The 26,908-nt window shown below is 39.8% G+C and overlaps 1 long non-coding RNA gene and 1 other non-coding gene across 2 annotated transcripts in view; both read left to right on the forward strand.

The window, feature by feature from the left end:
* The window catches only part of LOC136405995 (uncharacterized), a 51,161-nt gene that overhangs the window by 16,486 nt on the left and 7,767 nt on the right, over nt 1–26,908 (forward strand). The gene's annotated exons all lie outside the window — the stretch shown is intronic.
* On the forward strand, nt 6,753–6,859 carry LOC136407300 (U6 spliceosomal RNA). Its single transcript, XR_010751855.1, has one exon. It is a non-coding gene; the product is annotated as a U6 spliceosomal RNA (small nuclear RNA).

Consider the following 26,908-nt stretch of genomic DNA (forward strand, 5'->3'; position numbering starts at 1 on the left):
CCTCTTTAATGTGATTTTCTGTGCTTCTTGAACTTGTGTGACTTTTTTCTTCATCAATTTAGGGAAGTTCTCAGCTATAATTTCTTCAATCAGGTTCTCTATTTCTTGTTCTTTCTCTTTTCCTTCAGGAACCCCTATTATGTGGATGTTGTTTCTCTTCATGTTATCACAGAGCTCTCTTAGAGTTTCCTCAGACCTTTTGATTCTGCTTTCTTTTTGCTGTTCTGCTTCCATGCTTTTGCTTATCTTGTTCTCTAAGGTGCTGCTTTGATCCTCTGCTTTATCCAGCCTGCTTTTAATTTCTTCTAGTATAGTCTTCATTTCTGATCTTGTGTTTGTCATTTCTGTCTGATTCTTTTTTATGATTTCAGTGTCCTTTTTGATGCTTGCTATCTCTTTGTATAGGTGCCCATTATGTCCATCTATTGTTGCTCTAAGATCCTTGGGCATCCTAACAATCATTATTCTAAACTCTGCATCCAGTATCTTGGTTATATTCATCTCATTTAGTTCTTTTTCTGGGGATTTCTCTTGTTGATTCATTTGAATTGCATTTCTCTGTCTTCCCATTTTGTTTCTGTATAGACTGCTCCTTTGGATGTGCTGTTTGTGTAGCTAGCTGAGTATAGGGTTGGTGCTGTCTGCCTCCAGCTTTCAGTTGTGTTGTTTCTAGATCTTCTTGGGTTGGTCTCAGCTGTTGTTTGTAATCCACTGTGGGCTACTTGTCTGCTGATACTGCTCTTTTTTCTGTTTGTGTCAGCATTTTCTATGCCTTAGCTGGGTTAGGTGTGAGGATCCCTTCTGTAAGATACCACCCTAACTAGGGTTGTTATGTCCTGAGCTGATGCTCTCCATATCTGGCCACTGGATGTACCAGCCCTGAACCTCCCTGGCTGGAACCTGGCACAGACCAGTGGGGTTCACTGCTTATGACTGGCCCTCAGCAACCTTCTTGAAGCTACAGGTGATCCAGAATTTGTGACTGCCTCTAGTGGGCCCTGATGCCATTGTAAATATCAGCTGCACTCCTAGGCTGACTTTTATCTACTCTTGGCCAGTGTGTATGGCCTCTCTATTCCTGAGGTATGTTCTCTCTGCCAGCTCGCCACCACTGCCACCTCCTTGGGCACTCGGGAACTCACACACCACAGCACTGCCCCGCCAGTATGTGGGACACCTCATCCTGCCAGGCTCCAGCCCCCCACTGCTGTGTGGGCCAAGTGCTTCGGCTGCCACACAGCTGGGTCCTCCCACCCTTCGGAGGGTACTCAGCAGTTTGGGGGTGCAGTGTAGCCCAGACCTCAGCACTCAAAACCTGTGTCCCTGATGCGCCCCCTGCTTCTAAGTGTCTCTCTGCACTGACTGCAGCAGGAGAGCCTCTGGTGGGCAGGATAATTACTTCCCTTTGCTGGTGTTGGTTCTCTCAGGAAAAATGACTGCTTTAGATTTGGGGAGTGTCCCAGTACAGGGGTCAGGGTGGCTGTCCCCCACAGTTTCTCCTTGGCCTCCGAGACTACACTCTCCTCTCTCAACTCCAGTCCTCTCAGCGCTCCCTGCTCCTTGATCCCCATGTAAATAGCTGTGAATGAGATTTTCTGCACAGTTCCTTTAAGATGAAGCCTGGGTCTGAGAGTTCTATCTCCCTCTCGCAAACAGTAACCCGGCTCTTCTTTCAGCTAAATACTGTCCATACACCTCTTCTAGTCTCTGGGGCTCCAGGCTGGGGCTCTGGTCCTGGGGCTGAGGACCCCCAACTCTCCTGGCAACCCACCCTGCCATGAGAGACCCTGTGAGCCACCTCTCACTCCTTGGAGCGAGGCAGCCCTTTCTGTGTCTCCACCCTTCCTACCAGTCTCAGTGTGGTTTCTTTGGTGATGCTTGGTTATAGATTCCTCTTAGTTTAGTCCAAAGTTGGTTTTTCAGATGATTGTTCCTAAGTTAAGTTGTAATCCACTTTGGTTCTGGGAGATAGAATTTGTAACATCCCGCCTACTCCATCACCATTTTCTCTTCCCTAGACCCTTCAAAATTTGAAGTATTATGCTGTTAGCCACACTTTGGAAGCTAATTTGGTAAAGAAAATGACTTTGACATTGGTAAGGCAAAAAAAGAAAGAAAAAAAGGCAGAATATGCTGTGACATAAGAATAACTTTTTCTATATCCAACCTTGTTTTAAAAGGATTCTAAGCATGCATTACTTAAAATATTCATATTCACATGGAAAAATAGTAGGAAAAAAAATTGGAAAATGATAGACTGCTCTTGCTGTGGAGGTGACAATACTGTGTGTAATTTGGTTTATTTTATTTTAAATTTAAAATAATTTAATATTGCTTCACATAAAGGAAGTTTTTAAAGCTTATTCAAAGGCATTGGTTAAAAACTCTTTTTTTGAGAGATTGACAATATCATAGCCCAAATTTCATAGAAAATAAAGGCTGAGGCAAGACTTATGTGCTAATACTCTGTGGTGGACTTTTAAAATGTCCATAGTTCTCTGTTCCTCTCTCTATTCACACATGTAGAATGTCTCTCTCTCTCTCTCTCTCTCTCTTTCTCTTTTTGTATTTTATAAAGTGAGAAGTAGGAGGAGGCAGACAGATAGACTCCCACATGTGCCTGACTGGGATCCACCTGGCATGCGGGCAACACTCCACTCATCTGGGGCATCACTCTGCTGCAACAGGAGCCATTCTAGTGCCTGAGACAGAGGCCATGGAACCATCTTCAGCGCCCAGGCCAACTTTGCTCCAATGGAGCCCTGGCTGTGGGAAAGGAAGAAAGAGACTGAGAGGAAGGAGAAGGGAAAGGGTGAAGAAGCAGATAGGTGCTTTTTCTGTGTGCCCTGGATGGGAATTGAACCCAGACTTTCACATGCTGAGCCAACACTCTACCACTGAGCAAACCGGCCAGTGCTAGAATGTGTCTCCATAACTCCCTTCATGTCCCTCATCCTTCATGTCTAGACCAGCTTTATGATGAGTTTTTCCAGTTGAAATGTGGTAAGTGACACCATGGCAGTGCTAAGTGTAGGCTTAAAGAGGCCCTGCATGCTTCCATTTGCTTTCTTGGGACACTACTCAGTTGTAATGAGAACAAAGCAGAGCACTAACTTGCTGGAGAATAAGGCATTTGCAGAACAGTGATAAACCAGCCTAGATCAACCAACTCCTTGTTACCCTAGCAACTGACTAAAGCTGAGGCCAGAAGAGTCGCCCAGCTGAGCCCAGCCCAAATAGCCAATCTATAGAATTATGACCCAAATAAATGTATGCTGTTTTAAACCACTAAATTTAGAGGTATTTTGTTATATAGGAAATGCTAACATTTCCATGCTTTGGAAAAAATGCATGTGCAATGAGAATAAGAGATGAAAAGAGAAGAGAGGCAAGCAAAGTGAGGAAGAAAATAAAAAGAGGTGTATTTCTGAGCTGGCTCATTTCAAAATACCTGTGGCAACTTAGATCATGGCAGAGATCTTCTGGAGGACCTTATAGAAACACAGCTTCTTGAAACAGGCTGTTAAAGGGAAGGAAGAAAAAAAGAATTTATCTGACAGTCACTTTCATCTCCTTTCTCTCACTGATCCAAGTTGCTCCATTGGGCATTAGGACCCATGTGTTTTTCGATTGTGTTATACTGTCCTTCTGGTAGTCCTGCCAGGAAAGCTCAAGCTCACAAAAGTCAAGATGGAAGCATCCTGGGTGAAGGTGGTAGATTGGTTACAAAATTATCCTCAATTTGTTACTTGGCTTTATGTCCATATACTTTGCAATGTGAGTTTGCATTTCCTCCTAAATAGTGGTAGAACCTATTTCTTCATGCCTTGAATCTGGGCTGGCTTTTCAACTTCTACAGAAAGGCAGTCTTGTGCCAGTTCCAAGCTTAGACTGGTTCTGCTCTCTCTCTTCAGGCCCTTGTCTCTCTGTGTGAACAAACCAGGGCCAGCCTGCTGGCTGATGACCTGGTCGTCCCCATTTTGTACCAGCCAAAAGCTAGCCAACTGCATAGAGTAGAGGCACCTCATTAATCCCTGCTGGCTGCAGGCACAGGGGTGCTCAGCCACAACTGGAATAACAACCCAAGAAAGCCTAGCCTCCATTGCTGTCTCATGGAATCAGGAGCCACATTACTTAGCTGTTGTTTTAAGCTCCTAACCTTTGGAATAACTTTATTCAGCAATAAATAATATTTTATGCAGCAGTAACTGAGGGAATGAGCTTGCAAGTGAGGAATGGGAATCACACATAGAATCAAAACTTAAGAAGGTTCATTATCTTATTTTATTTATTTTATTTTAGTGAGAGAGACAGAGAAGAAAGGAAAGATGAGAAGCATTAACTCATAGTTGCAGCACTTTCATTGTTCATTGATTTTTTTCTATAAGTGTCTTGACTGAGGGACTCCAGCTGAGCCAGTGACCCCTTGCTCAAGCCAACAACCTTGGGCTCAAGCCAGCGACCTTTGGGCTCAAGCCAGCGACCATGGGGTCATGTTTATGATCCCATGCTTAAACCAGCATCCCCATGCTCCAGCTGTTGAACCTGTCCTCAAGCCAAATGAGCCTGCGCTCAAACTGGAGACCTTGGATTTTGAACCTGTGTCCTCAGCATCCCAGGTCGACCCCTCTATCCACTGTGTGACCACTTGATCAGGCAAGAAAGGTCATCATTTTAAAAATCCAGAGTACTCTAAACATGCACTCTGCCATTGTATTTTTGAACTGAAAGGTGTTGCAAATTAGTTTTCTAATTAGTTGAATTCCAGTATAATGAGTTTTTTAAAAAATCTTTCTTTTGAAAGTAATATCTGATACTGACAAGCAGCCTTGATTGTTTTTTTGTACTCAAAAGTGTTAATAAGCTGTTCCTTTGTTTTTCATTAATTATTGCTTAATTTCCTGTGCAGTGGGTAGACTTTTTTATAACAATAAAACCTGATGGAAATGTTTGCTCAGATCTGTCATCCAACGCAGTGGACATATGTTCCGTATGTAACAGGCAGAGACGTATCATTCTCCATCTCCAGAAAAAAACACTCTTAAATGAAGAATTATGACTTCTTAGTTTTATTAGCTATAACATGAGTCTAATGGTAGCATAATCAAGAATTTACATAATAATCGCTTTATTTTCATAAAACAGTTGAAAGTTTTTCTTTTGCTTTAAAGCTGTGTGATAAGGTTAGTGTTTCTGAACCCTGGCTAGGGGAGAAAAATAGAGACCATGTGTGGCAAGACTCAGTTAAGGTCACTAAGAAGACACCTAAGCCCTGGCCGGATGGCTCACTTGGCGGGAGCATCATCTGCAGGGGTCGCCAGTCTGATCCTGGGTCAGGGCACACGAGGGAGCAGGTTGATGTTTTTGTCTCCCTCTTTCCCTTCCTTTCTCACTAAAATCAATAAATAAGTTTTTAAAAAATTTTTAAAAAGGAGATACCTTACTTAAAGTGTTTTTTCTAATTAGTGATAAGAAAGTATAGGACCTTCCCAGAGTACAAATGAAATAGGTTCTGTAGGTTTGTTCTGAAGTTGAATTTCTATGTAAGTTGAAACAGTTACATTTACCTGTTAAATGCAACTTAGATGTTTGTCTTAACATAGTATTTATTTTTATCGTTCTGTTCATATAAATACTTAAACATTTTCAAATCCAACCTACGCAATCTTGGAAGATGATGGCTTGGTGGAGAGGACGGGACTGGTGGTAGAGAGTCAGGGTTTGGTTCTGCTGCTGGAGTCAGTTTCTTGAAGTCAGCATCCAGGGAGGTTTGTACAGAGCTTTCTCTTTCTCATCGTAAATGGCCCTGTAGCATCTCAGGCCTTCGGTAACTGTACGGTGAACTTTGGTGAACCTCTCTGTGTCAGGATCTTGCTCCTCTTAACTTTGCTATTCCTATTTCAATGAGACAAAAAACATCAGCTAACTCTTTGTAGAAATTTTTTTAGTTCTAGAGTTTCTGGGTCCCTGTTTCCTTCCTTAAATGTATCATCTGCTGCTCTAGTTCCATAAGTTCTTCATTGGTTAGTTCTTTGTCATGGAAATTGAGTAACTCTATAATATCATTTTCATTGACATCCAACTGCAGTTGATTACCAATGGCCCTTATGGCACTCCGTTCATAAGTACGAGTTGTTCATAAGTCAGATGTTTCTAACTTGGAGATTTACTGTAGTTACAAGCAGAAGGGAAATGCTATCAGCACCTTCTTAGAAATGTATCAGAGACAAGCTCTATGTTTTTACCTTATTATACTATGACAAAATATTTAAGTGGAATTTGATGATCTCAGCCTCAAAGTGAAACATGTTACATCTAAGTGTTTGTATCTTCTTAAATCTCGCTACAAATCAAGGTTTCTCAGTCTTGGCACTACTGACATTTGGGACCAAGTAGTTCCTTGTTGCGGGCCTGTCGTAGGATGTTTAGCGGCATCTCTGGCCTCTGCTCAGTAGATACAATAATCCCTGTTCTGCACTGTTGTGACGACCAGAACTGTCTCCAGACCCTGTCAGATGTTCCCTGAGACACAAAAGTAAGAGAAATACTTTTTGAGAATTATTGCTCAAAATCAATACCTTTATGTGGTGTGTAGGGTTATATTGTGATTCTTTGGAAGCTGCTGCAGAAAATGGTGGGGAAAACCAATGAGTAAGACTTCAGGTTCCCTAATCCTACTTCAACCAGAGAACTTTGACTTTTGTTTGTTTGGTCAGTAAATTGGGTTTTATTGTAAAATTTGTCTTAAAATAGTGCTCACTTTGGCACCGCATATACTAAGGTTGGAACGATACAGGGAAGACTAGCACGGCCCCAGTGCAAGGACGACTTGCAGATTCATGGAGCATTCCATATATTTTTTAATTGTCTTAAGATAAATGGACACAAAATCAAAAGTGTTTTTTAACTCCTCTAAATATGGAACCATGTTAATACAAAGATTCAGGTATTAGTAACTAAAAATCACTGTTCTACAAAGAGTAACTAAAAAGCATGCAAAAGCTTGTTATATTTCAATGCTATTGGGTATCCACTTTATGAGAAAACTTTTGGCTCATACAACCATCACCCAAGTTTATAGCAGCAACATCATTAATAGTATCTCTAGGAAGAAATATAGGAGCCTCTTAAAGAATTGAGTTGCAATTCTCATTCTGAAAAGGAATGCCACTGGTCCCAAAGTTGACTAATCAAGAGAGCGTGGAGGGCGAGCAGAAGCCACTACATCTGCTGCCAACTAGGTGTTACTGAAAGAAACTTAAAACATATTCTCTTGTATGAAAAAGGAGAATTGAAATATTAGCTCCCACAATGAAATGTGATGCAATCTTATTCTAGCCACAAACCTCTTTGCCCAAAGAAATTTTAGGCAGAATCTTAATATATAAAACAGATAAAAGAGCTTTACAGAGCAAAGCAGAAAGTTACAGTCCCAGAGGCTCATCCAGGGACTTAACATAAGCATACATTGGAAGATCGAGTCTCCATGGAAACAGAGAAATGAATGATCTGTGTGAACATTTGTATATCCATATGATGGCTATAATCATTACAAGGTGTTACATATGGAATGAATGGGCCAGTCCACTCTGCTACAATTGCATGCCCTTATTCCCTTTACACTTGTTTGTTTTTCTGCAAAGTTTTGCCATTTTTGTAAATTTTCCTATTTCACTACACATCCCAAAATGGAGCGGTATTCTCAGTATAGCACACATAATTAGTCAACCACCATTTGTTTAGTGCTGTGTGTATTTGCATAATATCTGATCCCTAGTTGGCAATATTTTTTTCTGGTTATGAAATCAACCTTTGTTCTTTGTAACCAAAATAGCAAAGCAAAAGTTATTCTTGAGTGCCTGATTATTTTTATTGGGGTATAGTTTATATATAATGAAACACACAGTTCTTAAAGTGTTCCATTTAATGAATTTTGAAAATTGACTATGGCTATGTAATTGCCACCCAAAGACACCAACAAGATAGAGAACTGTCTTTACCTCAGAAAGTTCCCTCATGCCCCTTACCAGTCAACTTCCCTCCCAGAGGGAACCACTTTCTTAACTCAATCACTATTGTTGAGCCTGAGCAGGTGGTGGCGCAGTGGATAGAGCATCAGACTGGGACACAGAGGACCCAGGTTTGAAACCCCAAGGTCGCCAGCTTGAGCGCGGGCTCATCTGGTTTGAGCAGAGCTCACCAGCTTGAGCCCAAGGTTGCTGGCTTGAACAAGGGGTCACTTGGTCTGCTGTAGCTCCCTGGTCAAGGCACATACGAGAAAGCAATCGTAGGAGGAGTTTGAACTGAGTTTGGAGACTACTGCAGTAGTCAAGGTGAGAGATAATAAGGACTTAGATAAAGAAAGTGGTGATGGGAGAGATGGGCTGGAGAGCTTTTAAGGAATTCGAATTGACAGGTCTTTATAACTGATTAGCCTTGAGGAGTGCTTGTGAGGAAGGGCTCCAAGGTGACCCACAGAGTTCTGGCCCAGGAGACAAAGGGAGTCACAATTATACTAACCAAAGGGGAGGTGGATGAAGAACCGGGGGTTACCCAGTTATTTATAGTTAGGACTAATGGAGGAGGAAAGGATTTGGTGATTCTTACATACCATAAGTTCCCCCCATGAGTTGCTGTCCAGGAAACAGATGAAGGTAAGGATCGGATTGCAAGAGAAAAATCTGGGCCAAATGTTTCGGCCTTTTCAGCATATACGGATAGAAGGTAATGGAAGGCACGGGCATTGATAAGGTACAGCAGCCGAAACCAGGCACAGTGTGAGCAGAACATGGAGGGAAGAGGACACTAGCAGTATTTCCAGGGTCTCTCGCTGCTCCTGTGGCTAGCATGTGCGCTCTCTACAGAGGACGTTCTCTCCATGGATACAGTGGCCCATGCACTACTTGGGTGGGAAACTGATGAAGTTAATGCCCCAAGGAAGAGCCCTCGGCCAGTAAGGACTGGGCATTGTTGGCAGATAGATGCCCAGTCTTCTCCGCTTGGTGAGGACAGCTGTAAATTGTGTCCTACCCTGTCTCTCAGAGCCTACACTGGGACTGAGCTCCAGTTGCCCTTAATGGTAATGCATTTTTATTGATAATGTACCATTTACCATCCTTTCTCTTTTCTGTCTCACTTTCCCACACCCAAACCACTGTCCCAGGATTACTTCTGAAATTGCTGGCATGCAAATGCTTGTCTCAGGTTCTGGTCATGGGGCAACCCAAAGTGTCACAGGAAGGGAAGTGCCAGGGAGGGAGGAGGAACTTTGGAAAGAGGGTATAGAAGAAAAGTGACAGAGATCTGGTGTCATGAAAGGCAGAGGAGAAAATAACTTCGAAAGGGATCTTGGCCGTTACGAGAACATTAGAGTTGCGATTAGACCCAACCAGAAAGGCAAAGTCAATCATCAAGGCTCTGAGATGCTTAGGTAGCAATAGCTAACTAACACGGATGGCCTCTTCACTAACTATCTGTCTATATAGTAACAGATAGATAAGCAACATGGAGAGTAAGAATTATATAGAACCCCTTAAATGTTTGAAAATCTAGTGAAATAGTGTCTTTGAAATTTATAATTAAAAATTCAATGAATTAAATATATATTCTCAGGGCAAGACAAGAATGGGAGAAGCACGAAGCAAAGATGTCTCTTTTAGTTGCAGTTAGCTCTGAAAACTGTACCTGACATCTTATTTTCTGGGTATTGAAATCAGACATATGTGCCTATGCTGGATTTTCCATTTTGGAAGAGGGGGAGAAAGCTTTGAAAAATAATTTACTCTAATTTCATCCAACTTGCAGACTCTAGGCCAGGAGTCGGGAACCCGTTGCTCGTGAGCCAGATGTGGCTCTTTTGATGGCTGCATCTGGCTCACAGACAAATCTTTAATAAAAAATAATAACGTTAAAAATATAAAACATTCTCATGTATTACAATTCATTCATTTCCTACCGCTCACATTCATAATTGCAGGTGGCTGGAGCCAATCACAGCTGTCCTCCGGGACAACACCAAATTTTTATTGGATAATGCCTAACGTACACGGGTCATTGTATGGCTCTCACAGAATTACATTCTAAAATATGTGGTGTTCATGGCTCTCTCAGCCAAAAGTTTCTGACCCCTGATCTAGGCTGTCTCTGGCAATATTTGGCTTTCCCATCATATCTCTCAAGAATCTCTCTTTATGCTGTGCTATGCTTGGTGAAGACTGTGTGCTTCCTTGTACACACACACACACATACACACACACACATACACAGTTTGCTAACTTATACAGAGTATTTCAAACACCAAGCAAACAGGGATTTAAAAAATAACAAAAAAAATATGGCATGTTCTAAATTTTTCTTGGACCTCTGCTTTCTATAGAGTTAAATTATTCCAATAAAGTCTCAGTGGCTGGGCAGGGGAAAAAGACTGAATAAAAACAAATTGCATGTAGTAAATTTATAGATATATATCACCAACCATAACTCATTGATGTATTTTGACTTGTAGTGATCTTTGGGTTTGGAATGAAGAAGGCAATCAAGAACTGTCTGTTGAGCAAGTGATTTAAACATACCTAGAGCCTGGTTTAAGTAGGTGGGCATTGCCAACATTAATGGACTACTTCTCCCCGAAATAACATTCAGAATGTTCCTATAAATCCATGCAGTCTCATCACATTTTATCACTAAGAAATTAATAGCAGTCCCAAGTGATGCATTAAAATTAATTTCACTGCCCTCACCCGCCCCTGCCTAAAATTCAAGGAAGGAGGATTTTTCTTATTAGGCACTTGCGTTGATTAGATCCACATAGTTCTAATTGTGTATGTGTGTGTGTGTGTGTGTGTGTGTGTGTGTGTGTGTGTGTATAAATACTTTTGAAGAACATCTGCTGTGAATTTTATTCTTTTCTTTTTTTTTCTTTTTTAGTGAGAGAGAGACAGAGACAGAGAGAGAGAGAGAGAGAGAGAGGGACAGACAGATAGGAAGATAGAGAGAAGCATCAATTCTTCATTGAGGCACCTTAGTTGTTCATTGATTGCTTTCTCATATGTGCCTTGACCGGGGGTACAGCAGACTGAGTGACCCCTTGTTAAAGTTAGTGACTTTGGACTCAGGCCAGTAACCTTGGGCTTCAAGCCAGTGACCATGGGTCATTTCTATGATCCCATGCTCAAGTGAGTAATCCTGCACTCAAGCTGGTGACCTTGGGGTTTCAAACCTGGGTCGTCAGGATCACAGACTGATGCTCTATCCCATGCACCACTGCTTGGTCAAACAGCTCTTTCTTTAATATTGATTATTGTCACACAGCCTAATTGCCTTAAAAGCAGATGATCATGTTAGCAGGAGAGTGGCAAATTAATAAAATGTTTACAGCTGAGGCTCAAGCACAGTTTTTGTGTCTGTATTTTTTTTTCTTTTTTTCCAAGTTGGAAGAGGGAAGATAGATAGATTCTATCTATCTATCATGCGTCACGACTGGGATCCATTCAGCAATTGCTGTCTGGAGCCGATGCTCTGCCCATCTGAGGTCACACTCATAACTGAGCTATTTTTACCACCTGGGGTGATGGCTCCTTGGAGCTCCTTAGTTGTTCATTGATTGCTTTCTCATATGTGCCTTGACCAAGGGGCTACAGCAGAGTGAGTGACCCCTTGCTCAAGCCAGTGACCTTGGGCTCAAGCTAGCAACCATGAGGTCATGTCTGTGATCTCACACTCAAGCCAGCATCCTTGCTTTCAAACCTGGGTCCTCAGCATCCCAGGTCGACGTTCTATCTATTATGCCACCACCTAGTTAGGTCATAATATTTTTTTACTCTAGATTTTAATTGCATGTATTTTCTCCTTTATTTTATTGATTCATTTACTTATAAATTCCAGTCTTTCCACTTAGTCATGTCAGAAATCTTTCTTACTTAAGAAAGCTTTTCAAAAAACTAGCTTTTGGTTTTACTTCATTATTACTATTTGCTGTTTTTTTTCTATTATTTACAATTTCATAGATTTCTGCCATTATTTTAATATTTCCTTTTTCTTTGGCTTATTACATTTGTTAGCCTACTATTTTTCATATTGTTCACTTGCAACTTTTAGTTTACTTTGTTTTAAAACAATTTTGCTTTCTTTTTTTAATTTTTATTTTTAGTGAGAGGAGGGGAGGCAGAGAGACGGACTCCCTCATGTGCCCCGACTGAGTCTACCTGGCAGGCTCATTGGGGGTGATGTTCTGTCCATCTGAGGTCATTGGGCTGTTGCTCTGCTGCTCAGCAATGGAGCCATATTTTTAGTGCCTGAGGTAGAGGTCAAGGAGCCATCTTCAGTGCTGGAGTCCAATTGAACAATGGCTGTGGGAAGAATAGAGAGAGAAAGAGAGAGAGAGAGAGAGAGAGAGATAGAGGGGGGGATGATGGGTCGAGAAACAGATGGCTGCTTTTCTTGTGTGCTCTGATTGGGAACTGAACCTGGGACATCCACACACTGGGCCAATGCTCTACCACTGAGCCAACCAGCCAGGGCCTCCTTTTCGCTTTGTTGATCTATGTATTAAAGCTACCGATATATGCTCGTCTAGGCACTCCTTTTTGTGTCCCTCAGCATTTGACATGTGGTATTAAAGGGAAAACTCCACTTCTCTCTCTACCACACACACACACACATCTGGCACCAGATGTGTGTGTGTGTGTGTGTGTTTTCCCCACATACTGGCTAATTTTCTCACACCAGCCAGGTGCGCCACAATTCAATTCAATTCTGACACTGTCTACCTGGAGTTAGCATCAGACCCCCAAGTTAGGAGCTCAGTCCCACAAGACTACCCCCACTTCAGAGGCCAATCATAAGTCCAGATCGTTTATATTTCTGACCACCTGGCTATAAATCTGGGCTTCCCACAGCTTCCTTCTGGTCTTTGACAGTTTGCTTGAACAGCTCACAAAACTCAGGAAAGCATTTTCATTACTATTACCCATTCATTATAAAAGGATCCAATTCAGGAACAGCCCACAGAAGAGATGCACAGGGCAAGGTATGGGGACAGGGGTGCAGAGCTGCCATGCTTCCCCGGGTGCACCACTCTCTCAGGACCTCCATGTCTTCCCCAGACCAGAAACTCTCCACGCCCCTTCATTTAGGGCTTTTATGAAGGCTTTATTACACAGAAATAAGCAATTCAATCACTGGCTGTTAGTGACTGAATCAACCACTAATCCCAATTGGGGCTGAAAGTTCCAACCTCTAATCACACATTGGTCTCCTTGGCAACCAGCCCCACCCTGTGGCTACCTAGGAGCCCCAGCCATTCATTAGCTTAGAAAAAGACACTTATGATTTCAGAGAGTCCAAGGGTTTCAGGAGCTCTGTAACAGGAAGTGGGATCAGAGACCAAACATATATACATTTTTAATTATGTCAGGTGTGCCTCATTACTGTTCATTTCTACATGTTTCTTGATTCAGTTGTATTGTCGACTAAAGAAAGCAGGAGTCCATGAACAAACCTCTTAAATCTCCTAATACTGTCAAAGAAGGAATCCGTCTTGAGGTATGGGCCGTGAGAAGAAAGAAGAGATCATAAAAAATACTGAAAGCTAAAACATTAGTATTTTTCATGTGTTTTAATATGAGTGATGTCTATTATCAATCCCCATTCTTGGGAAAGGTAGAAAAGAATCTTTGAATGAGTGAAAGATTACAGAGTAGTGACTCTAATTCATTACACTGTTTTCTAGGAGAATCACTTTTTTCTGGATATCAATCAGGCATAAACATTTGTGAGACTTCTTTCATACTGTTGTTACCAAGTAAGAGAATTCAAACCCATTTTATCAAATAAAATCATCGGCTATTTATCTTGATTACAGTAATCTTATCCGGTTCCAACTTTTAAATGTCACATTGTTTTGCTTGCAATTAAAAAATTGTGTTGGTTGTCAGACCAATTTGATTTGAGCCAGTTTATGCTATTCTTTTAAATTAAGTACATTGAGATGGTTGGATCATGATAATTAATAAAATTTAAGAAATTCTTTCCAGTTTTTCACACAAGTCTTATTATTCTCAAAAACAGAATGTCAGAATATCACACACACATACATGCAAACATGTATTTCAAAGAAGTACTGTGCTTTCTATCATACTCCTTGCTTCACAAAAATTTTCTATTTTAGATATGTTAAATAATTACAAATTAAATAAGGAGAAGCAGAATATTGATTTATCTTTTTTATAACTTACCATAAATTGATAAATATTCATCATGTTTTTATTAATGCACCTTATAAGTTTTCTTTAAGACATATTTAGACATGCATTATAACAACTGTTTATATGGAAAAATAATACCCTCGTCTTCTGATAGATGCGATGGGATTGGATGATGATTTGAAACATGAAGCCCGGCTTTGTCAATTAAATCACTCAGGGCACTTTCTCATGAATTGATCTGTAGCTTTGATTTTTGATAAGAAAGAAGAATGTATTTAAGGCATGTAAATATCTTTAGATATTTTAGGAAAATATTTTATTTGAAAGGCATATAGAAATTACTTTTGATTTTCTACAACTTTTCAGTATATACCTCTGATTGAAAGAGTGATAAACCTAGTATAGTTTTTTTATTATTCTTGGTAAATCTTTTTTACTCTTCTTTCCAGAAATTGAGATATTGAACAACTTTAGTAATTGGGATAAAAATATTTTTGCAAGTCTGGGGGTTTTCAAGCATTTAGCAAAATTGAAAAAGGATTTTGTCAAGTTCTTTGCTGATAGAATCATTCAAAGATATTTATGATAGATTATAGGATATATTTGGAAAACTCAAATAATTGAATGCATGGCTCTAACTAAGCTTTCTCCTATCCTGTGTACTTGTTCATGAGAACAAAATTTCACAGTTATTATATATATAACAAAGAATAAAAATAGAATACATGATCAGATTCATGTCTTTGTCTGACTAATCAAATCCTTCTTCTAGGCTAGACCGACAGGCCTCTGTGGCTGCCATTCTGGCTTCCACTGAGCATGCTCAGTAGCAGAATTTCCCCTTTGCTCCCAGCACCAGGTGCCTTGGAGAGGCTCCTACCAACAGGTTTGGAATTGAGTCCAAAGGGCCGAGGGCACAATAGACTTCTGGAGTGTACAAATGAGCCTGGGAATGCTATAACCTCTTAGCAAATTAAGCTAAATGGAATGTTGCAGCTTATTAGTAAAGAAGGCTTTTCAGTTTTATAAATTTAATGTCCAACTCTCATTGCTCCCTTTCCCCATCAATATCTAGCTACCTACCTACAGTAACATTTGTAGCAATTAGAGAAATATATGTCTTTCATAAATATCCATGAATGTATAAATTGGAGACAAATGGATAAAATGACATCTTATTTTTGTCATTTAGAGATGTACTTAAAAAACTTTATTTTTATATTTAATACTTATTTATCAAAACTTGTAAGAGAGTTATGATTTTTTAGTAATTATGAATTACTAATAATTGCCATGTTATTTCAACATATTTTTAAACATTTCAACCTTTATGGTCATTAGAAATAGAATTTAATTTATTATATATATCAGATAGTTAGAGTTTAGAAGAATGTTGAATGCAAAATACAAACTTTCAAATACAAAGCAAGTTACTTAAGGACAAAATTCTGTAGATTCATTATTACAATTTGATTCCAAACAATAAAAAAAAATTAAAAATTACTATCATTGAAAAATCCTTTTTTTTTAGCAAATGAGGCTAAATTTCAAAATGCTACTTGAAGATAAGTTTCTTTGGATGTACTTAAACTATAATGTAACAGTATTATTACATCATTAAAATTAACTAAAATTTGTGAGGAGATCAATCACTTTTCAAAAATTAGCTTTGAGCTTTGGCAGCAAAACATTTTAAGGCCACATTATCTCAGGATTCTTCTTCTAGGGAAACAGGTTTATGTGTGGGCAGCACTGGGGTCACAGGACATCTCAGCCATAATGTCGTAACAATGCTCTAAAGCTGGGATGGCCTGTGGTAGAAGTCCCCACAAATATCTCAGAGAAACCTTTGTCGTACTTGCTTGCCAGCACAGCTAACCTTTTATCTTGGTTTTCATGGCTCTTCCAATAAAACTTCAGTTCCTGCCATTCACGGTTCCTGCTATTAAGGAAACCTTTGCAAAGTTGTGCCTTTTTGTGTCATGTGAGAGAATTTAACAAGCCTGCTTGAGGTTCACCTGTTATTCTAGGGAAGAGCAGCCCAACATGAACTTTCTGTAGTGATGGGAATGTTCTGTATCTGAGCTGGTTGGTCTGATAGACACTAACCACATGTGTCTACTGAGCATTTGAAATACGGCTAATGCAACTAAGAAACATAATTTTTAACTTTCTGTAAGTTTAATTAATTTCAATTTAAATAGCTGTCCACCCTATTGGACAGAAAAGCTCTGGTAAAATGGACCTTTGTTTGATTTACTGTTTACTGTTGATAGGGCCCAGCCTCTCCAAAATTCAATGTTAACTTCTAAAAGGTTGATCTAGTTGCAAATTAGTTCTGTCCTGTACTACAAACAAACAAACAAACAAACCCAAAAACTGTTTTATTTCCCTGTAGTACATTAAACAGTTTTGTATTTAATTAACAATCTTGTTTTAATATTTCTTCCTTCACTGACAACATGTGCTTCAATCTTTTGAACTCTCCTTTTAACCAACCTTACCATCCTATTTCTGCCATTCATGGGTTTCTGCTACTAAATGACATGTTCTATATATATTTGTGAGAAAGTAGTGCTTTTGAAATTTTTGAAAATTATACTCAGATGTTGCTTCCCATTTGGTTTCATTTAGTGCTGACTGACTTCATCTAGACTTTGGGCTTTGCTCCTGGGTATGATCCAGAAGTACCTGCTAATAACTTAACTCTGTTTGGAGCCCAATTCCTGTTCATTTTGCTAGAGGAAAAAATAGGGATTTTTCTTATTTTTATAAAAGTGGGTTAAGATCCCAGCTCTGCCTGTTATATTACTGTGTAATCTGGAAAAACTTATTACAATAAAAATAACAGAAATTCCTTCGTAAGGTTGCTGTAAGAAGCAAATGAAACATCATGGTAATACAACAGCATGGATGGACCGGGAAATTATTATGCTGGATGAAATAAACCAGTCAGAGAAAGACAAGTGCCATAAGATTTTATTTGTATATGGAATCTAATGAAAAAAATGAACTAAATTACAAAATAGAGACAGACTCATACATAGAGAGCAGGCTGACAGCTGTCAGGATGGGGGTTACTAGGTGAGGGGAATAGAGAGATTGAGCAAAAAGGACAAAAAAAGAGACAAAGAAAAGTCATTAATGATTATTGGGGGTGAGGGAGGTAGAGGAAGGTCTAGGGGAGATAAACAATGATGGATGAAGACTTGATTTGAGGGAGGGGTGAAGGCACAATATTGTGTATAGAAATGTGTTATAGAACTGAGCACTTGAGACATATAATTATGTTAACCAGTACCACCTCAATAAATTCAATTAAAAATAAAAGTAGCAGCTTTGCTTGTTTCAAGTGTCTAGCCCTATATCTTTTCTTCACATTTATTGACCTATAACCTTGTGAAATTTCTCTACTCTGGAAGCTTCTTTCTGTCCCACCCTTTATTATTCAACATTTACCAAAGACACTGTTATGGGTTAAATTGTATCTTCCTAAAATTCACACATTAAAGCCTACCTCCCAGAAACTCAGAATGTGACTACATCCAGAGATAGGGTCTTTTGAAGGGTAATTAAGTTGATGGCCCTGGCCAATTGGCTCAATGATAGAGTTTCGGCCTGGCGCATGGAAGTCCTGGGTTTGACTCCTGGCCAAGGCACACAGGAGAAACACCGATCTGCTTCTCCACCCTTCCCTCTCTCCTTACTCTCTATTTCTCTCTTCCCTCCCCACAGCTGAGGCTCCATTGGAGCAAGGCTGTCCCGGGAACTGAGGGTGGCTCCATGGCCTCTGCCTCAGGTCCTAGAATGACTCTGGTTGCAATGGAGCAACATCCCAGATGGGCAGAGCATTTTCCCTTGGTGGGCTTGTCGGGTAGATCCCAGGTGGATGCATGCCTGAGTTTGTCTCTCTGCCTCCCCGCTTCTCCCTTCAGAAAAATACAAAATAAATAAATAAATAAATAAATTAATTAATTAAAGGTAATTAAGTTAAAATGAGGGCATGAGGGTGAGACTTAACCCAATAAGAGTGGTATTTTTTTTTAATTTTTTATTTTATTTTTTTACAGAGACAGAGAGAGAGAGTAAGAGAGAAAGAAGGCTAGACAGACAGGAAGGGAGAGAAATGAGAAGCATCAATTATCAGTTTTCCGTTGCAACACCTTGATTCTTCATTGATTGCTTTCTCATATGTGCCTTAACCATGGGCCTTCAACAGACCAAGTAACCCCTTGCTCAAGCCAGCGACCTTGGGTCCAAGCTGGTGAGCTTTGCTTAAACCAGATGAGCCTGCGTTCAAGCTGGCAACCTCAAGGTCTCAAACCTGGGTCCTCCGCATCCCAGTTTGACGCTCTATCCACTGCGCCACTGCCTGGTCAGGCAAGAGTGGTATTATAATAAGACGAAACTAGACATGAGACAAATGGTGGCATGACAGATACTCCTGATCTCTCCCCTTAAAATATCAACAAATTGAACAACTATAATGCAGCAAAGGAACTGCAGCTGGTCTTGCAGCTGCGCCTGGAAGATCTGCACAGCAAATGGACTAAAGGTGGGATGGGTTGAAAAGGGGGGTGGACGATAAAATGTTTACATGGTGGGCTCTGAAAAGGAGAGAAGGAAATGGGTTTGAAACTAGGAAGTCTGCCTCCAGTGTCTGTGCTTTTAAGCACTATGCTATGAAATGTTAGAGATAATGCTTAAATAAATAAATGGAATATTATATTGCAAAAAAAAATGAAGAGGAAACTTGGATGCAGACAGGTACAGAAGGAGACCAGGTGAGGACACAGAGAGAAGATAGCTATCTACAGGCCAAGAAGAAAGGCTTTAGAAGAAACCAATCCTGCCAACACCTTGATCACAAACTTCCAGCTTCCAGAATTTAGAAAAAGCAAATTTCTATTGTTTAAGTCACTCAGCCTTTGGTGCTAGTGAATTAATACAGCCACTTAAAAATATCGATGATCTCACTTAAAATGCAGATGTCCATTAAGAAGAAAAACACTACAAAATTCCATTAGTTCTTAACACCTTACCATGAATGAAAGCCAAACACTGAAGTGAAAAACTGGTAATCCATCTAAATATTAAATATAAGAAGGGGAAGGGAGGGGAAGAAGAGAGAATGTGAGATTTTATGCCAGCCTTGTCAACCAGTAAAGACTGCATTTGATTTCATAGAAGAAATGAGACTTTGATTCTTTCGGGGAAGAAAAATAGAATTTAAGTGAAAAGAAGAACAGGTAAACCATTGCTCAATGGACATCCTATTGAAAAAGCCCACAGATGAAACTAGGAATGAAAGGAAAAAGCTGTTAAGTACCTGAGGATGAGGTCCATGAGACCAAGCCCAAGGGGGAAAATAGGAAATCAGAGAGCAATCTAGCAAGGTCAAGCACCAACCCTCTTTCCTGCAAAGAATTGCGCATGCTCTCGGTTAAGTTATGGAGCAGGAATCTTTAAGGGCTGGATAACAAATATTTTTGGCTCTGCAGGCCATATGGTTTCTGTTACAACTCTCAATTCTGTCCTTATAGCATGAAAGCAGCGATAGATAATATATAAACACATGACCATACTGCATTCCAATAAAAATTCATTTACAAAAATAGGTGGAGGGACCATAGTCTGTAGTTTGCCAACCCCTAATTCAGAAGAAAATTCTGTTATAGTCATTGAGGACTAAGAAACAGATCTTAAGTGGCTCCTGGAATTGAAGACTCAAGTGAGTAAACTTCATGAGAATAATTGCCCAGGAGAGGAAAATAAGAGACTTCTAGAACAGTGAATTTCAACCTTTTCTATCTCATAGCACACATAAACTAATTACTAAAATTCTGCATCACACCAAAAAAATATTTTTTTACCAATCTGACAAAAAATAATAATAATAGGTATAATTTTGACTCATTCATACTGGGCAGCTATTGTTGTGCTGACTGTTGTCATTTTTTATTTAACAACTTAAGGGAAAAGAAGCCAGTGCCCCTGACTAAATAGTCAAGTATTGCACATTTTAACCATTGCTGCTCTAGAAAATGCAGATATCAAGGTAAGAGGTACTTGAAAGGTCATTTGGACATGTTGAGAGACTACTGGATTGTTTGTGAACTAAGAGGCAACAAATCCAGAAATGGTATGGTGTATTTCAGGGGTGAAGAATGTGATTCTTTCTGTCAAAGTAGGCCTGAGACCACAGGTTCTGAGGTGCTACATCCTATGTTTCCTGGAGACTGTGGGCCAGGCCTGATTTTCATGAAGGGGGTCATAAGTCACTAATTAATAATATTTTATTGACAAATTCTTCATTGGCCATTTTCTTCAGACAAGTGTTTTTCCATGAAGAGACAACACAACAAATTTACAGAAACTTAAAAATACCTTAAAATAAAACTTGTCAACTATGAACAGAAAATTAAAAAAACAAGGACTTAAAAATTAAGACATAAAATGCCCTGGCCAGTTGGCTCAGTGGTAGAGCGTTTGGAAGTCCCAAATTTGATCCTTGGTCAGGGCACATAGGAGAAGCTCCCATCTGCTTCTCCCCCCCTCCCCCCTCTCCTTCCTCTCTATCTGTCTCTTACCCTCCTGCAGCCAAGGCTCCACTGAAGCAAAGTTGGCCCGGTGCTGAGGATGGCTCCATGGCCTCCACCTCAGGCGCTAGAATGGCTCTGGCCACAATGGAGCAATGCCCCAGATGGACAGAGCATCGCCCCCTGGTGGGCATGCTGGGTGGATCCTGGTCGGGCACATGTGGGAGTCTGTCTGACTGCCTCCCCGCTTCTAACTTCAGAAAGAAAAAAAAAAGACACAAAGCAAATGCTGAGGAGGAATGTAGGTAAAGTTTCCATCCAGAATCTTTCAAAAAAATGAATCATATAATGAATCAAATGCTGGTAGAAAGTGTACCTGTTTGGGGAAATTTAGGAAGCATAACACAAAGAAAACTGAAAAAGGAAACAAAATTAAATAATCAGAACAAGATATTGAAAGGTGAGAGGTCTGTGGAAATATTACAAATATTTTCAAGGATTTCTATAAAACTTTCAAAGTGACAAAAGCCTGATAAAGCTAAATTCAGCAAAAGATGAAGTCCGATCTATAGCAGTTTCAAGAGAAAAAAAAATCAAACCTCAGGCAGTCACGAAGCAGTTACCTCTGGGAGCAGAGAAGCAGAATGAGCGAACACTTAGCCGAGAGAACCACTCAAGTTGAAGTTTATTATAAAAATCAGAAAGACCTCAAGGAAACCCTTGTTTACAGAGAAAGAAGAATTTGAAGTTTTGAATAATTGCATTAGGCAGCTGAAATAACTGGCAAATCAACAGAGTGAGAAGATAAAATAAATCAGGAATGACAGATGATATATATCTCCTGGATATAATCTTTGTTAACAATAGCTGGAAAAGATTGAGGCCATTTCCCATCCAAGCTGAGTGATGAGGTGTCAACCAGGCATGAGCTGGAAGAACAAATAAAGAACATGAGATTTGTTCTCTGCGTTCAGCAAAGCTCCACTGGAAAATGAATGCAAAACCTTGCAGCACAGTGTAAGGATTCCGAAAGCATATATGGATATGGCTCTGTAAAAGGAGCTGATTCAGGAAGAGAAAAAATGGAGAAAGAAACAGCAAAAGTGATCAGCTGCCGCAGAAGAGATGAAAACTTACAGGCAGAGAATTCAAGGAATGGGTAGGGGGCGATTACAGAAAATAGAAATATTCATATGCAATTCATGATAAGAAAGCCCATCACTGTTTAAGATCAAAATTAATACCACTATATAAAAATAGCAATGCTTTAAAAATCAGAGGCTCTAAAACCAAATCCAGGAAGTCTTGATCCTGAAACAGTCCCCCCCTTTTTTTTTCTAAATCAATGAACAAACTACATTGTGCATTGGAATCACCTAGCAGGCTTGTTGAAACAAAGACGACTGAGCCCCATCACTGAGCTTCTCATTCTGTAGGTCTAGAGTGAAGCTTGAAAAATTTTATTTTAACAGTTCTGGTTATGATGATGCTTCTGGTCTGAGGATCACACTTTTAAGAACCACTGCATAATAGAATTATTAGAATTGCCTTGTCAGTCCTGGCTGGTGGCTCAGTGAATAGAGCATCGACCCAGTATATGGATGTTCTGAGTTTGATTCCCGATGAGGGCACACAGGAGAAGCAACCTACTGTCTCTCTCCCCCTCCTTCTCACCCTTCTCTCCCTCTTCCCCTCCTGTAGCTATGGCTTGATTGGTTCAATGTGGCACCTGCCACTAAGATAGCTTGATTTATCCAAGTGCATCGGCCTCAGGCATTAAAAATAGCTCAGTACTTGAGCATCAGCCCCAGAGGGGTTGCTGGGTGGATCCCAGTCAGAGCACATGCAGAAGTCTGTCTCCCTATCTTCTGCCTTGGCAGCTTTTAGATGTACTCAATTAGAATGTGTGTGGGGCTCAGGCATTGCTATTTTTTAAACATCTCAGATCATTCCTATACAACCTGGATTGAGAACCACTGTAGTTAGCCAAGATGGTTGTTTTCTATAAAAAAATGTTTTATTGAATTTATTGGTGTGACATTGGTTAATAAATATACACGTTTCAGGTGCACAATACTAACATATATATCTATATATTGCTTTGTGTGTTCACTACCCCAAGTCAAGTGTCCCTGGATGTTCTTTTGACTAAGTCACTGAAATAGACAAAAAATTGCCTCTCATCCCTGCTGATGACATTTTCACCTTTAATGCCTTACTTTTCTCTTATGAGATTTGTCTGGAAATGAACACATCCAATGCATGGGCCTCCACCTAGTCTTCGGGAGTCCTCTGATTTGTCAATGGAATAGTAACTGCCTCTGTATGGATTCTGATGAAGCTTCAATGAGAAATTCCAGTCACTTTGATGATAGTGCATGCCTTTAATTCTGGTGCCAAGAGCTGCCACCTCTCCTTCCACACTCTCCACCTTTCCAGCATGATCTCACCAACAGGAGGATGTCCACCATCTGCTGGTCCATTTGGACCTCCACTTGAAGCCTGGGAAACACCTGTTTTTTATTCTTCCTTCCATCTCCAATTGTTGCTGTTCATTTCTTTTCAGACTTAAGTAAGTTACCTTAACTTTTAACCAGAATAAGAAACTTGCCTTCTGACTCTGTGAGGATTGACTTGGGCACCCATATTTTAAAATATCCAGACTCTCTTGATTCAAGAGAAGGCATAGTATCTGGTCTCAGAGCACCACTGCTATCTTTGCCCCCAAACTAAATCCACATGGCTCTTTATCTCCAGCTTTTGCAAGATCTTTTTCAGCTTCAGGCGTATTAGCAACCTCTCTACACACGCATGCACACACATACACACGCACATACATACACTTACAAATACATACTGCTCACAGCAAAGGACAAGTCACAGGCTTCTCTCGGGTTTCCAGTGTAAGACAAGGAAAGGACTATTTAAACGTATCACTTGATTCAAGTCCTGTATTTTTTGTTCAGTTTTATTGAAGTAAAATTTGTGGACAAGAGTAATGCACAGCTCTTAAGTACAAAAGTTGATGAGATTTGACAAAGGAAAACCAAATAGAACATTTGCATCATCTTAGAAAATTCTCATGTCTTCTCTCCATCGGTCCAAAAGGCAACCGCTGTCCTGATTTCCACACTACATATCAGTTTTGTTCGTTATTAAACTTCCTGGAAATGAAATCACATGTTGTGTCCTCAGTTGTGTCTATTTTTTTTTAAGTCTTATTTTTATTAATTTTAATGCAGTGACATTGATAAATCAGGGTACATATGTTCCGAGAAAACATCTCCAGATTATTTTGACCTTTGATTATGCTGCATACCCCTCACTCAAAGTCAAATCGTCCTCCGTCACCTTCTATCTGGTTTTCTTTGTGCCCCTACCCTCCCCCTACTCCCTCCCTCTCCTTCCTCGCCCCTTCCCCACCCCTCCACCCCACGTCCTGTTACCATCACATTCTTGTCCATGTCTCTAAGTCTCATTTTTATGTCCCATCTATGCATTGGTTCATATAGTTCTTAGTTTTTTTCTAATTTACTTATTTCACTCCGTATAATTTTATCAAGGTCCATCCATGTTATTGTAAATGATCTGATGTCATCATTTTTTATGGCTGAGTAGTATTCCATAGTATATATGTACCAAAGCTTTTTAATCCACTTGTCCTCTGATGGACACTTGGGCTGTTTCCAGATCTCGCTATTGTGAACAATGCTGCTATAAAAATGGGGGTGCATTTCTCCTTCTGGAACCGTTCTATGGTGTCCTTGGGGTATATTCCTAAAAGTGGGATGGCTGGGTCAAAAGGCAGTTTGATTTTCAGTTTTTTGAGAGAACAGTATGGATACTGTTTTCCACAGAGGCTGCACCAGTCTGCATTCCCACCAGCAGTGCAGGAGGGTTCCCTTTTCTCCACATCCTCACCAGCACTTATTCTGTGTTGTTTTGTTGATGAGCACCATTCTAACCGGTGTGAGGTGATATCTCATTGTGGTTTTAATTTGCATTTCTCTAATGATTAGTGATGTTGAGCATTTTTTCATATGCCTATTGGCCATCTGTATATCCTCTTTGGAGAAGTGTCTATTCATTTCTTTTGCCCATTTTTTGATTGGATTGTTTGTCTTTCTGGTGTTGAGATTTACAAGTTCTTTTTTTTAAATTTATTTATTAAATTTAATGCAATGACATTGATAAATCAGGTACATATGTTGAGAGAAAACATCTCTAGATTATTTTGACATTTGATTGTGCTGTGTACCCCTCCCCCATAGTTAAATTGTCTTCTGTCACCTTCTATCTGGTTTTCTTGTGCCCCTTCCCTCCCCCAACCCCTCTCTCCTTCTTCGCCCCATCCCCCCTCCCCCCACCCCCAACCCCCCAACCCTGTTGCCATCACATTCTTGTTCATGTCTCTGAGTCTCATTTTTATGCCCCTTCTATGTATGGATTCATATACTTCTTAGTTTTTTTCTGATTTACTTATTTCACTCCATATAATGTTATCAAGGTCCATCCATGTTATTGTAAATGATCCGATGTCATCATTTCTTATGGCTGAGTAGTATATATGTACCAAAGCTTTTTTATCCACTCGTCCTCTGACAGACACTTGGGCTGTTTCCAGATCTTTGCTATTGTGAACAATGCTGCCACAAACATGGGGGTGCATTTCTCCTTTTGGAGCCATTCTATGGTGTCCTTGGGGTATATTCCTAAAAGTGGGATAGCTGGGTCAAAAGGCAGTTTGATTTTCAGTTTTTTGAGAAAACAGTATGGATACTGTTTTCCACAGAGGCTGCACCAGTCTGCATTCCCACCAGCAGTGCAGGAGGGTTCCCTTTTCTCCACATCCTCGCCAGCACTTATTCTGTGTTGTTTTGTTGATGAGCGCCATTCTGACAGGTGTAAGGTGATATCTTATTGTGGTTTTAATTTGCATTTCTCTAATGATTAGTGATGTTGAGCATTTTTTCATATGCCTATTGGCCATCTGTATGTCCTCTTTGGAGAAGTGTCTATTCATCTCTTTTGCCCATTTTTGGATTGGATTGTTTGTCTTCCTGGTGTTGAGATTTACAAGTTCTTTATAAATTTTGGTTATTAATCCCTTATCAGATGTATTGTCAAATATGTTCTCCCATTGCGTAGTTTGTCTTTTTATTCTGTTCGTGTTGTCTTTAGCTGTGCAAAAGCTTTTTAGTTTGATATAGTCCCATTTGTTATCCTGTCTTTTATTTCACTTCCCTGTGGAAATAAATCAGCAAATATATTGCTCCGAGAGATGTCGGAGAGCTTACTGCCTATGTTTTCTTCTAAGATGCTTATGGTTTCATGGCCTACATTTAAGTCTTTTATCCATTTTGAGTTTATTTTTGTGAGTGGTGTAAGCTGGTGATCTAGTTTCATTTTTTTGCAGGTAGCTGTCCAATTTTCCCAACACCATTTGTTAAAGAGGCTGTCTTTTACTCCATTGTATTTCCTTACCTCCTTTGTCAAATATCAGTTGTCCATAGAACTGTGGGTTTATTTCTGGGTTCTCTGTTCTGTTCCATTGATCTATATGCCTGTTCTTATGCCAGTACCAGGCTGTTTTGAGTACAATGGCCTTGTAGCATAACTTGATATCAGGAAGTGTGATACCTCCTACTTTATTCTTCTTTTTTAAGATTGCTGAGGCTATTTGTGTTCTCTTTTGGTTCCATATAAATTTTTGGAATATGTGGTCTATATCTTTAAAGTATGTCACTGGTATTTTAATTGGTATTGCATTGAATTTATAAATTACTTTGGGTAATATAGACATTTTAATGATGTTTATTCTTCCTAACCATGAGCATGGTATATGCTTCCACTTGTTTGTATCTTCCTTGATTTCTTTTATCAATGTTTTATAATTTTCCAAGTACAAGTCTTTAGTCTCCTTGGTTAAATGTACTCCTAGGTACTTAATTTTTTTGGTTGCAATAGTGAAGGGGATTGTTTCCTTAATTTCTCTTTCTGATTGTTCATTGTTGGTGTATAAAAATGCCTCTGATTTCTGAGTATTAATTTTATATCCTGCCACCTTGCTGAATTCATTTATCAGGTCCAGTAGTTTTTTGACTGAGACTTTAGGATTTTCTATATACAATATCATATCATCTGCAAATAATGATAGCTTTACTT

The sequence above is a fragment of the Saccopteryx leptura genome, chromosome 5 (genome assembly GCF_036850995.1).
Source record: "Saccopteryx leptura isolate mSacLep1 chromosome 5, mSacLep1_pri_phased_curated, whole genome shotgun sequence".
NCBI lineage: Eukaryota > Metazoa > Chordata > Mammalia > Chiroptera > Emballonuridae > Saccopteryx > Saccopteryx leptura.